The following is a 12,220-nucleotide window of genomic DNA, read 5'->3' on the forward strand; positions in this document are numbered from 1 at the left end:
ACAGAACTGTACAAAAAAGATCTTCACGACCCAGATAATCACGATGGTGTGATCAGTGACCTAGAGCCAGACATCCTGGAATGTGAAGTCAAGTGGGCCTTAGAAAGCATCACTACGAACAAAGCTAGTGGAGGTGATGGAATTCTAGTTGAACTATTTCAAATCCTGAAAGATGATGCTGTGAAAGTGCTGCACTCAATATGCCAGCAAATTTGGAAAACTCAGCAGTGGCCACAGGACTGGAAAAGGTCAGTTTTTAGTCCAATCCCAAAGAAAGGCAATGCCAAAGAATGCTCAAACTACCGCACAATTGCACTCATCTCACACGCTAGTAAAGTAATGCTCAAAATTCTCCAAGCCAGGCTTCAGCAATACGTGAACCGTGAACTTCCTGATGTTCAAGCTGATTTTAGGAAAGGCAGAGGAACCAGAGACCAAATTGCCAACATCCGCTGGATCATGGAAAAAGCAAGAGAGTTCCAGAAAAACATCTATTTCTGCTTTATTAACTATGCCAAAGCCTTTGACTGTGTGGATCACAATAAACTGTGGAAAATTCTGAAAGAGATGGGAATACCAGACCACCTGACCTGCCTCTTGAGAAATTTGTATTCAGGTCAGGAAGCAACAGTTAGAACTGGACATGGACCAACAGACTGCTTCCAAATAGGAAGAAGAGTACGTCAAGGCTGTATATTGTCACCCTGCTTATTTATATGCAGAGTACATCATGAGAAACGCTGGACTGGAAGAAACACAAGCTGGAATCAAGATTGCCTTGAGAAATATCAATAACCTCAGATATGCAGGTGACACCACCCTTATGGCAGAAAGTGAAGAGGAACTCAAAAGCCTCTTGATGAAAGTGAAAGTGGAGAGTGAAAAAGTTGGGTTAAAGCTCAACATTCAGAAAACGAAGATCATGGCATCTGGTCCCATCACTTCATGGGAAATAGATGGGGAAACAGTGGAAACAGTGTCAGACTTTATTTTTTGGGGCTCCAAAATCACTGCAGATGGTGAGTGCAGCCATGAAATGAAAAGACGCTTACTCCTTGGAAGGAAAGTTATGACCAACCTAGATAGCATATTCAAAAGCAGAGACGTTACTTTGCCAACAAAGGTCCATCTAGTCAAGGCTATGGTTTTTCCTGTGGTCATGTATGGATATGAGAGTTGGACTGTGAAGAAGGCTGAGCGCTGAGGAATTGATGCTTTTGAACTGTGGTGTTGGAGAAGACACTTGAGAGTCCCTTGGACTGCAAGAAGATCCAACCAGTTCATTCTGAAGATCAGCCCTGGGATTCCTTTGGAAGGAATGATGCTAAAGCTGAAACTCCAGTACTTTGGTCACTTCATGCGAAGAGTTGACTCACTGGAAGACTCTGATGCTGGGAGGGATTGGGGGCAGGAGGAGAAGGGGACGACAGAGGATGAGATGGCTGGATGGCATCACTGACTCGATGGACGTGAGTCTGAGTGAGCTCCAGGAGTTGGTGATGGACAGGGAGGCCTGGTGTGCTGCGATTCATGGCATCACAAAGAGTCGGACACGACTGAGTGACTGAACTGAACTAAACTGAACTGAATGTCTCTGCTTTTTAATACGCTGACCAGGTTTGTCATAGCTTTTCTTCCAAGGAGCAAGTGTCTTTTAATTTCATGGCTGCATTCGCTATCTGCAGTGATTTTGAACCCCAAGAAAATAAAGTCTGTCACTGTTTCCATTATTTCCCCATCTATTTGCATGAAGTGATGTACCAAATGCCGTGATCTTAGTTTTTTGAATGTTGAGTTTTAAGCCAGCTTTTTCACTCTCCTCTTTCACTTTCATCAAGAGGTTCTTTAGTTCCTCTTCGCTTTCTGCCATTAGGGTGGAGACATATGCCGAGAACTAATTTGTCCCAGTCATAAAGCTAGTAAGTGAGAGAAGCAGACATCCTGGCTCCAGAGTCTGTGAGACTAACTCCTAAGCTGCAAGCTATTTGTCTACAGGGGGTTGTTGTGAGGGTTAAATGAGATAAACTGAGAGGTGCCTGGCACAAGCTCATAGCCCAGAACCAAAGTGAGAAAGTTATTTTATGGAAGTGCTTTGATATACAGGTTTTTATCCCAAGGGCCACTGGGAGGCAGTATTGCCATTCAGTTGGTTTCCTCTTGTGTTTTCATCCTTGTACTTGCAAAACCCCTTTGTCCTTCAAGTCTTACACTGCCTACCATCTTTACATTTACTGCTTATGTCTACTGTCAACCTCTTTGGGTAATCTGTCAGCCCTCCATCATTCTCTTCAAGTTCTTTGCAGACTTGGATACCTACTTCATGGACTTTCAGTCCAGCTTTTACTGTTATTCTGGATGTTTTTAACATGTAAAAGGATGATCTGTTTGGGAAAAATATGGTTCATCCAGTCATTTTTAAACTAATTCATTTATCCCACAGTTAATAAAAATTTGTGTTGGACATTTAGCTAGGCTCTGGGGAGAAAAATGACATGGTTTCTGCTTCCAAGAAAGTTATAGTCTAATAGGGGCAATTGATACAAATCAAAAAGTAGAATAAAATATTATAGATGAATTTTTAATCCAGTTGTCTATTGGTGTCAGTATTTTTTTTAAAAGATTTGGGCAAGATTGGTACAGGGAGGAAGGGCTCAAAAGCTTAAATGGCATGGTGTTTCTGGGAAACTGCCAGTAATAGTTCCATATGGTCAGAACTCAGACTTCAAGGGAAGGCACAGTAAGAGATGAGACCAAGAGGCAAGCTATGGCCAGAGCATTGTGTGCCAAGCTAAAGAGTGTGGAACTAAAAGTCATTTGTCCATTTTAATTCAGTTTTGGTTAAAATTAAAATGAAATATTGATCGTATCTGATTCGATCATATCTGTATTGAAGCCTTGGGAATGAATAATATTGTTGAAACAAGTTGAAAATTTGAATTACCCTGTGCTAGTTATTTTCCTTCTCAATAAAATAAGAGAAGATAAGAAAATCTGTTATGTTCACAGAAGAGCATCATAAACAAGGGGAGACTGTCTAGGTGGAGCCAAGATCATATTTCAATTTATGATAACTTTTATCACTTGTCATCAACTACTGAAAGTAATAAAGAGTACCCTCATTTTTTTAATGACAAAGTTTTAGTTAAATCTCACAGGAATGATTCTTTTAACCATAAAGCAAATGATGACTTCAAAGCTGATAAAACGTGTTGTAGGACTTTGTAATTGTTTTATAACCTGTTTGATGGATATAATATATGAAATTGAATTTTTTCACTTAAGCTGTAAATGAACCCACAATATTTAAAAAAATTTTTTCTTAATTTTATTTTTTTAACACCAAAAACATTTTGTATTGGGGTATAGCCAATTAACAATGTTGTGATAGTTTCAGGTGAACAGTGAAGGGACTCAGACATTCATATACATGGATCCATTCTCCCCCAAACTCCCCTCTATCCAGGCTGCTGTATAATGTTGAGCAGAGTTCCATGTTCTATACAATAGCAAACCCACCAGATTTTTGATGAGTAACCTGCCAATATACCTACTGAATAGATTTTCTTGTTAATTATAAAGTTATATACATTTGGGGTCTAGCTTACTCCTTGCAGTCTGCTTAAAATAAAGGATGACAGATTCAAATCAAAACACAACATCAAACTTTGTTCCTCCCCAGGAATCTGTATTTGTCTGAAGATTGTGGGGACTCTTGGAAGGCTTTTAAGCAGGGAAGAAACATAATCAGAACTGTGTTTTAGAAATAAACTCTGGGGACTTCTATGATGGTGCAGTGGGTAAGAATCTGCCTGCCAATGTAGGGGACAGGGTTAGATCCCTGGTTTGAGAAGATTCCACATGCCACGGAGCAACTAAGCCTGAATGGTACAACTACTACTGAAGCCTGTGCACTCTAGGGCCTGTGAACCGCAACAAGAGAAGTCATCGCAATGAGATGCCTGCACACCACAAGAACCAGAGAAAGAACCACCTCAACCAGAGAAAACCTGCACAAAGCAATGAGGACCCAGGGCAGCAGAAAATAAATAAATAAAATTTTAAAAAAGAAAGAAATAACCTCTCAGTTCAGTTCAGTTCAGTTCATTTGCTCGATTGTGTCCGACTCTGCGACTCCATGGACTGCAGCATGCCCGGCTTCCCTGTCCATCACCAACTCCTGGAGCCTACTCAAACTCATGTCCATTGAATCAGTGATGCCATCCAATGATCTCATCCTCTGTCATCCCCTTCTCCCGCCTTCAATCTTTCCCAGCATCAGGGTCTTTTCAAATGAGTCAGTTCTTTGCATCAGGTAGCCAAAGTATTGGAGGTTCAGCTTCAGCATCAGTCCTTCCAATGAATATTCAGGACTGATTTCCTTTAGGATGGACTGGTTGGATCTCCTTGCTATCCAAGGGAGTCTCAAGAGTCTTCAACACCATAGTTCAAAATCATCAATTCTTTGGTGCTCATTTTTCTTTATAGTCCAATTCTCACATCCATACATGACTACTGGAAAAACCATAGCCTTGACTAGACGGACTTTTGTTGGCAAAGTAATGTCTCTCTCTGCTTTTTAATATTCTATCTAGGTTGGTCATAACTTTTCTTCCAGGGAGCAAGCGTCTTGTGATTTCATGGCTGCAGTCACCTGCAGTCATCATCTGCAGTGATTTTGGAGCCCAGAAAAATGAAGTCTGTCACTCTTTACATTGTTTCTCCATCTATTTGCCATGAAGTGATGGAACCAGATGCCATGATCTTAGTTTTCTGAATGTTGAGTTTTAAGCCAATTTTTTCACTCTTGTCTTTTGCTTTCATCAAGAGGCTCTTTAGTTCTTCTTCACTTTCTGCCATAAGGGTGGTGTCATCTGCATATCTGAGGTTATTGATATTTCTCCCAGCAAGCTTGATTCCAGCTTGTGCTTCTCCAGCCCAGGATTTCACATGATGTACTCTGCATATAAATTAAATGAACAGGGTGACAAAATACAGCCTTGATGTACTCCTTTCCCGATTTGGAACCAGTCTGTTCCAATAACCTCTGGAGCCCTGTAAAGGACAGATAGAAGGGGAAAGAGCAACCAGAGGCAGAACCATCCCAAGAAACTGTTGTTGGAATCCAAGGCACAAATACTTGTGGCCTGAACTAAGGCAGTAGAGATGGATGTGATTGGGTGGACATAAGTGACAAGAAATATTACAAAGAATTAATGTTGATTGGATGTAGGGGATGAGGGATGGGTCTAGGATGATCTCCCAGGTTTCAGGATTGGGCAGCTGGTTGGAAGGGAGTTGTTTAGCATCTAGTGGGCAATCATTAAATTTGTTGAGTATTTGTTGAATACATGTAGGGATAGGAAATAACATGAAAATGAGGAGGATCATATTGCACTGAATCATCATCATTTCAGTTTTGAAAAGTTAAATTTGAGTTTCTATTGTGACTATATTATATTGTTTCTGTATTTCCTAAGCTCCCTATGCTTTTCTTCCATAGCCTTCGTCACAGTGTGTAATTATACATTTATTTGTAGGAATGTATATTTAATGTCTATTTTCCTACTAAAATGATAAATTCTAAGGTTTCAAATATCATGCCAATTTATTCTCCTCTATTAGCTCCAGTGGCTTACCTGCTGGCTCAGTGGTAAAGAATCCACCTGCCAGTGCAGGAGATGTGGGTTGGATCCCTGGAGAAGGAAGTGGCAACCCACTCCAGTATTCTTGCCTGGGAACTCCCATGGACAGAGGAGCCTGGCAGGCTGTAGCCCAAGGGGTTGCAAAGAGTCAGACATGACTTAGTGACTAAACAAAAGCACCAACATTAGCTCCAATAAATAGCATTGGACCTAGCACGTAGTAGGAACTCTATATTTATGGAATGGATGAATGAATTCCAGTGAAAGATGCCCAGCAGGCAGTTGGATATGAGGAGCTAGATGTCAAGAGAGATCTTGACTGAAGGCAGAGATTTACAAAGTCCTTAGACTGTAGATCAGGTTGAAGTTGATGATGACTGAGGTCCCCATACAAGGAGGGTGTGTGCATTGAGAAGAGAAGAAGGGCCTGGATAGAACTCTTAAAGATATTGACTTTAAAAACTGGGTGGATGAAGAGAAGCCAGGAAGGACAAGGAGAACAAATAGAAATAGAAGCAGGAGAGCTAGGAGATGGTGATTTCATAGGAGCCAAGAAAGGAGAGAGTTGTGAAAGGGTGCTGAAGGATTTTATACCAATTCTAATGTGAGGGAGGGATGTGTTTACCCATACCTCCAAACCAGTTCTTTGGATACCAGCTGTGTGTATTACAATTCAACTCAGCCCTGATACTATTTACCCAGCTTCAGGAGACAGGTTTGATCCCTTGGTAGGGAAGATGCCCTGGAGGAGGGTGTGGCAACCACTCCAGTATTCTTGCCTGGAGAATCCCATGGACAGAGGAGCCTGGTGGGCTACAGTCCACAGCGTTGCAAAGAAGTGACTGAACATGCATGCACCCAGAGGTAGTGTCAGATTCCATAGATTCAAGGTTCATCCCACAAGACTCCCCCCCACCTCGGATGCCAATCGCAAGCCCAGGTTGTTACCTGTGCTTTAAATTGAAGATTTCCACGACTCCCTCCTTGGGTTTGACTGATTTGCTAGAATGTATTAGATCATAAAGCAGTGGCAGGTCTTTTGGAAATGTGTCTAACAGCCTTAAGGGCCCAGAGCCCCAGTTCGCAGAAACTGATCTCAGGTGGGCAGTCTAAGAGCAGGCTCTGCTTCCCCATTCCCTGACTCCAGCAGAGGCTCCAACTTAGAGAATGGGAGCTTTCTGTTTTTAATTTTTTTTTTTTTGACTGTAACAGGTCAGATTCTGCAGCTGAACAAGGCTGGCACTGTTGAGAACTATAGGCAGGGCACAAGCGAGTGAAGCACCCTGAACTCTGACCACAAGAGAGTGGTGTTGTGAAAGAGGTGCAGAAGGTTGGGATGGGCAGCGTGCAGGAAAGGAAAGGGACCTTGCTCAGTGGGGTTCATGAAGTCCTCTGAAAACTCTTCCTGAACAAATGGTGTGAGTGTGTGTTTTGGGTTGGAAATAAAATCTGTTTGGAGAAAGATCTTGATTGTGGTCTATAATTTTCTTAAAAGACCCTTCAACTTTGATTTCTGAAAGAAAATTCATCATCATGGCTTTCTCTGATGCTGAAGCTGAAACTCCAACACTTTGGCTACCTGATGCGAAGAACGGACTCATTGGAAAAGACCCTAGTGTTGGTAAAGATTGAAGGCAGGAAGAAAAGGGGACAACAGAGGATGAGATGGTTGGATGGCATCACCGACTCAATGGACATGAGTTCGAGCAAGCTCTGGGTGTTGGTGATGGATAGGGAAGCCTGGCATGCTGCAGTCCATGGGGTCGCAAAGAGTAGGACACAACTGAGTGACTGAACTGAACTGAACTGATGATTTTCTCCACTTTTTTGATCTTTATTCTTTTGCAGTTTAAACATTGTTTAGAAGTTGACAGTGATTTTATACTTACACATAAGACCCCTTGGATATGCTCTGTAAACTGGGAATCTTGACAGTGTGGAAAACCAGCTCTTTTTTAGTTAATGCTGGGAGCTGTGGAGTAAGTTCATGAACTTTTGGATAAGCAAAAGCAGCTTTATGTAATTAAGCCCTGAGAGTTGTGTTGCTGAAGCTCTGTGATCTAGTTCTGTCCTGACCTAACCCTACCCCAATTTCCTACTATGAGCAAGCTCTTTGCAGTGGAAGTGGTGAAATTTTTTTTCTTTCTTTTTTAACCCATGTGACCAGTAAACAAGGGTTCAATAGTCCCATGATTCCTTCTCTCATTACATTTCTAATCCTGTGGAGAACAGAGAAGAAGTAAAATTCCAAAGGTAGGTGAAATGTGATGTATATTCACAAATAAAAATTTCTCAGGTAACATTTGTCCTTTCTCTTTGTGGAATCTCATATACTGATATGAAATGAAGTATGATTTATGTATATGTGTATATATACATTTTATTATATTATACATAGATATATGTGTATATATATGCCAGTACATGGCATCAACTACTGGAGTATTTGCTAATTTTTTTCCCACTTGGCTGAGGGATTGAGTCAGCTTTTGGGAAGAGACTGAGGTTGGCGAATCTATTAGATTTTATTCTTGGACAAATGTAGCATCTTCAAAAAGAGTTTGAGGTAATCTATAATAAAAGACACATACACAAAAAAAGTTATTAAAATGCAAATGGAAACATAAAAAGAGAAAGAAAATCAACGTGTTGAAAGAGAAGAGAGAAGAAGAAGAAAATGCTATTTATGAGGACTAATAGAATTACTATGACTGAACATTAAATTTGGCCTTAAACCACTAAGATAATATGGAAAAATTAGATAATTTAAAAAGAATCAATAGTATACTATTTACTTAGAAAAGTAAATAGTACTTAGAAGTACTTACTTAGAAAATCTTTCCTGGTACTAAATGCATGACAGGATTTATCATGTGGGATCTTACACAGTGTATAGATACACAGTGTTCTTGATAAGAATTTTATGACAAATGCAGAAGTGATTTTCTTCAGACTGTTTCTTTTCTTCTCTTTTTAATCAAGGTGGTATTTTTTTTTATTATTCAGCCTTTATTTTATTTATTTATTTTTTTACTTTAAAATATTGTATTGGTTTTGCCATACATCAACATGAATCCGCCACGGGTATACACGTGTTCCCCATCCTAAAACCCCCTCCCACCTCCCTCCCCATACCATCCCTCTGGGTCATCTCAGTGCACCAGCCCCAAAGTGGTATTTTAATTTTTCTAATTTGAGTAGAAAACACACAGGTGACAGTTCAATGAATTTTCATAAAATTTGCATTTCTTTTACAGCCACACAGGTCAAGTAATAGAACATTATGAGCATGGTAGATAATCCATTAATACCGTTCTCATTTGTTGAACCCTACCTCCTCCCCCAAAGTAACCAGTAATAAGATTTGTATTAATATCAACATAGATTAATTTAAAAAATTTTTATAGCTTTAAAAAAGATTTATTTTTATTTATTTGGTTGCTTCAGGTCTTAGTTGTGGCATCGGGATCTAGTTCCTCGACCAAGGATTGACCCTTGGCCCCCTGCACTGGGAGTGTGGAATTTTAGCCACTGCACCATCAAGGAAGTCCCAACATAGATTAGTTTTATATTTTAAAGCTTTGTGGAGATGGAATCATGTAGTATGTGTTCTTTTGTGTCACAGTGTTATGTTTGCGAGACTCATTCATGTAACTGTGTGTAGCTATAGTTTGTTTTTTTCACTGTATAGCATTCCATTGCATGAACATATCTCAACTTATTTATCCATTCTACTATTTGTGCATGTGTGGGTTGTTTCCAGCTTTTGGCTATCACAAGTAATGTTTATGGTGTACATATTTTGTTGTTATATACCTAAACTGGAATCTTTGGGTATAGGGAAGATGGATCATTATCTTTGGTAGATAATGATAAATTGCTTTTTCCAAATTGAATATATTTACTTGTTCAATAGCAATGTTTGATTGTTCTTGTGAATTCCTTTTAAAAAATTTTTATTTTTGGCTGTTTTGGGTCTTTGTTACTTTGCTCAAGCTTTTTTTTTTTCTCTAAGTTATGATGAGCAGGAGTTGCTCTTCACTGTGGTGCTCAGGCTTCTGATTGTGGTGGCTTCTCTCACTGTGGAGCACAGGCTCTAGAGTGTAGGCTCAGTAGTTGTGGTGCACAGGCTTAGTTGCTCTGCTGTACCTGGAAACTTCCTGGACCAGAGAGCGAACCCATGTCCCCTACATTAGTAGGCAGATTCTTATGCACTGCACCACCAGGATCAGATATCTGAATTAAAGATTTAAAATTTTATTTATGTATTTATTTGAACTGCACTGGGTCTTCATTGCTGCATGTGGGCTTTCTCTAGTTGTGGCAAGCAGGGGCTGCTCTCTAGTTATGGTGCATGGGCTTCCCAATGTAGTGGCTTCTCGTTGCAGAGCAGGGATTCTAAGGTGAACGGGCTCTCAGGCCCTAGAATGTGTGGGCTTCAGTAGTTGTGGCGCATGGTTTTAGCTGCCCCCGTGGCATGTGGGATCTTCCCAGACCAGAAATCAAACCTGGATCCCCGGCATTGGCAGGCAGATTCTTAACCACTGGACCACCAAGGAAGTCCTCAGTTAATGATCTTAGTGCTTTTTTTTCTGTATGAGAAGATGCAAAAATCTGGGTTCATTAAATTTTTTTCCACCTGAGATATCTCAAACTAAGGCATCTGTTTTTCCAAAGTATAAAATGCCTTATCACATTCTTCATCCTGAATTCTTTTCAGAGTGTACTGCCAGTCAGTGACTGCAGAGGCTAATGACTTGATCCTTGTAGAACTGGATAGTGGGCAACATTCTTTGTTTTACAAGTAATACCTAGTTTGTATGCCCAGTGTGAGAACAAAGAAGGTCACAATGGATCAGTCCACGAATCCGTGTGTTGTTGATAGACTCACTCTTAGGATCAGTGACTAGACTGATTGAACCTTACAGATAAACTCATGCCTGAAGATTTAAAAGAAGAGAATAAAGGCTATTCCTTATTTTGCCTTGTGCTATATTTCAGAGAGACAGGTCCTCTGCTTGAGACTGAAGAAGGTCGGGGTGAACTAGTATGGCCCAGTGTAGTGATAAAAAGCATATAGAAAAGACTAAGGATGTTGCAATGCTTGGAGTTGCACACACTGTGAAAAAGTGATTCTGATAAGACCTAGAGGAAGAGGCAGGGTTCAGGGATAAAAGTCTAGAATGGCAATAATAAAACAACAACCACCAAAGTAATCCTAATAATATCTAGAAATTACATAGTGCTTTACATGTGTTAACTCACTTAAACTCTCCCAACAAATCACTGAAGGGTCCTTTTCCCATTTTGAAGATGAGCACACAGGTAGAGGGCTTCCCCAATGGTGCAGTGGGGAAAGAATCTGCCTGCAATGCAGGAGTTGCAGCAGACCGGGGTTCTATTCCTGGGTCAGGAAGATCCCCTGGAGGAGGAAATAACAACCCACTCCAGTGTTCTTGCCTGGAAAAGTCTCACAGGACGGAGAAGGCAGGCGGGCTACAGTCCATGGGGTCGCAAAGTCAGACATGCCTGAGCATGCACAATAACAACACAGGTAGAGAGGTTAATTCACTTGCCCAAGGCTACACAAGTAAATGGTAAAGCCTGATTTGAACCCAAGTAATCTGACTTCAGAATACATGCTCATATTTCTATGCTATCCACAAAATCAGGGTTGAGGTCAGGGGAACTCATGCAAATTGGAAAGGAATAAAAGGAAAGGTAGGCAGAGTATTAGCCAAGGGTCTCATTGGTATAACAGACTCCAAAAAAAGTGTTCTGAGAAATGGAATGTGTTCTGCACTGTATATATTTTTAATTCAGCTGCACTGGGTCTTCATTGTAGTATATGAGGTCTTTAATTGTAGTGTCAGGGCTCTTAGTTATGGTCTGTGAGATCTAGTTCCCTGACCAGGGATTGAACCTGAGCCCTCTGCATTGGGAATGCCAGAATCTTAACCACTGGACCACCAGGGAAGCCCTTGCTCTGCATAGTTGCTGAAGAGGAAAGTTACAGAAGCCTGAAACACCTCCAGGTTTGGATGTGAGAGTTTTCGGCACACACCAAGTACAGTGACTGGGTGGGGAAGCCCAGTTTAGCAGCGAGCCTAATCTTGAGGATTGCCAACCTCCCTAGGACTTTTCTTGGGTTTTTCCTTTCATTTTCTGTGTCAGGTTTTTATGGTTGCTCTACTGAGAGATTGATGACACAGTATTATGGCTAGTTTTTGTTGGGATTTTCAGGTTTTAGAGAAACCAATCAGAGGTAGTAGTCAATATTAATATTTCTAATATCCATACCAGTGGCTAGTGACCCTGTGTTCACCCCAGATTCCAAGGCATCCAGAGAGGTCAGTTCATGGGGCCCCAAACCTTCCTGCTTCCTTCTTGGGGCCCTGTCACTGAACAAGACCTGGGCTGGTGAGGATGGGCTCCAAAGACTGATGATGGCAGGAAAGACAAAGAAGGGACATCCTGGTGGATGCTTAGGCAGAGATTAAGCCATCTCTACTTTCTCGTGGAGCCCCTGGAACCCTCTACTTCCCCACACCTTTTTCTACCTTTCTTTCCTCTTCTGC

At 40.9% G+C, this 12,220-nt stretch overlaps 1 protein-coding gene and 1 non-coding gene across 2 annotated transcripts in view; one reads left to right on the top strand and one right to left on the bottom strand.

Moving 5' to 3' along the window:
• Nucleotides 1–7,714: 7,714 nt before the first annotated feature.
• LOC104988095 (17-beta-hydroxysteroid dehydrogenase type 6) overlaps nucleotides 7,715–12,220 on the top strand; it is a 21,948-nt gene continuing 17,442 nt past the window's right edge. The window contains exon 1 of the mRNA XM_010839277.1: nucleotides 7,715–7,895. The gene's annotated coding sequence lies outside the window, so the exon portion shown is untranslated. The remainder of the gene's footprint in view (nucleotides 7,896–12,220) is intronic.
• TRNAG-CCC lies at nucleotides 11,545–11,618 on the bottom strand. Its single transcript has one exon. It is a non-coding gene; the product is annotated as a tRNA-Gly (tRNA).

Source organism: Bison bison, unplaced genomic scaffold, assembly GCF_000754665.1.
Source record: "Bison bison bison isolate TAMUID 2011002044 unplaced genomic scaffold, Bison_UMD1.0 scf7180017864115, whole genome shotgun sequence".
In the NCBI taxonomy this organism is placed as follows: Eukaryota; Metazoa; Chordata; class Mammalia; order Artiodactyla; family Bovidae; genus Bison; species Bison bison.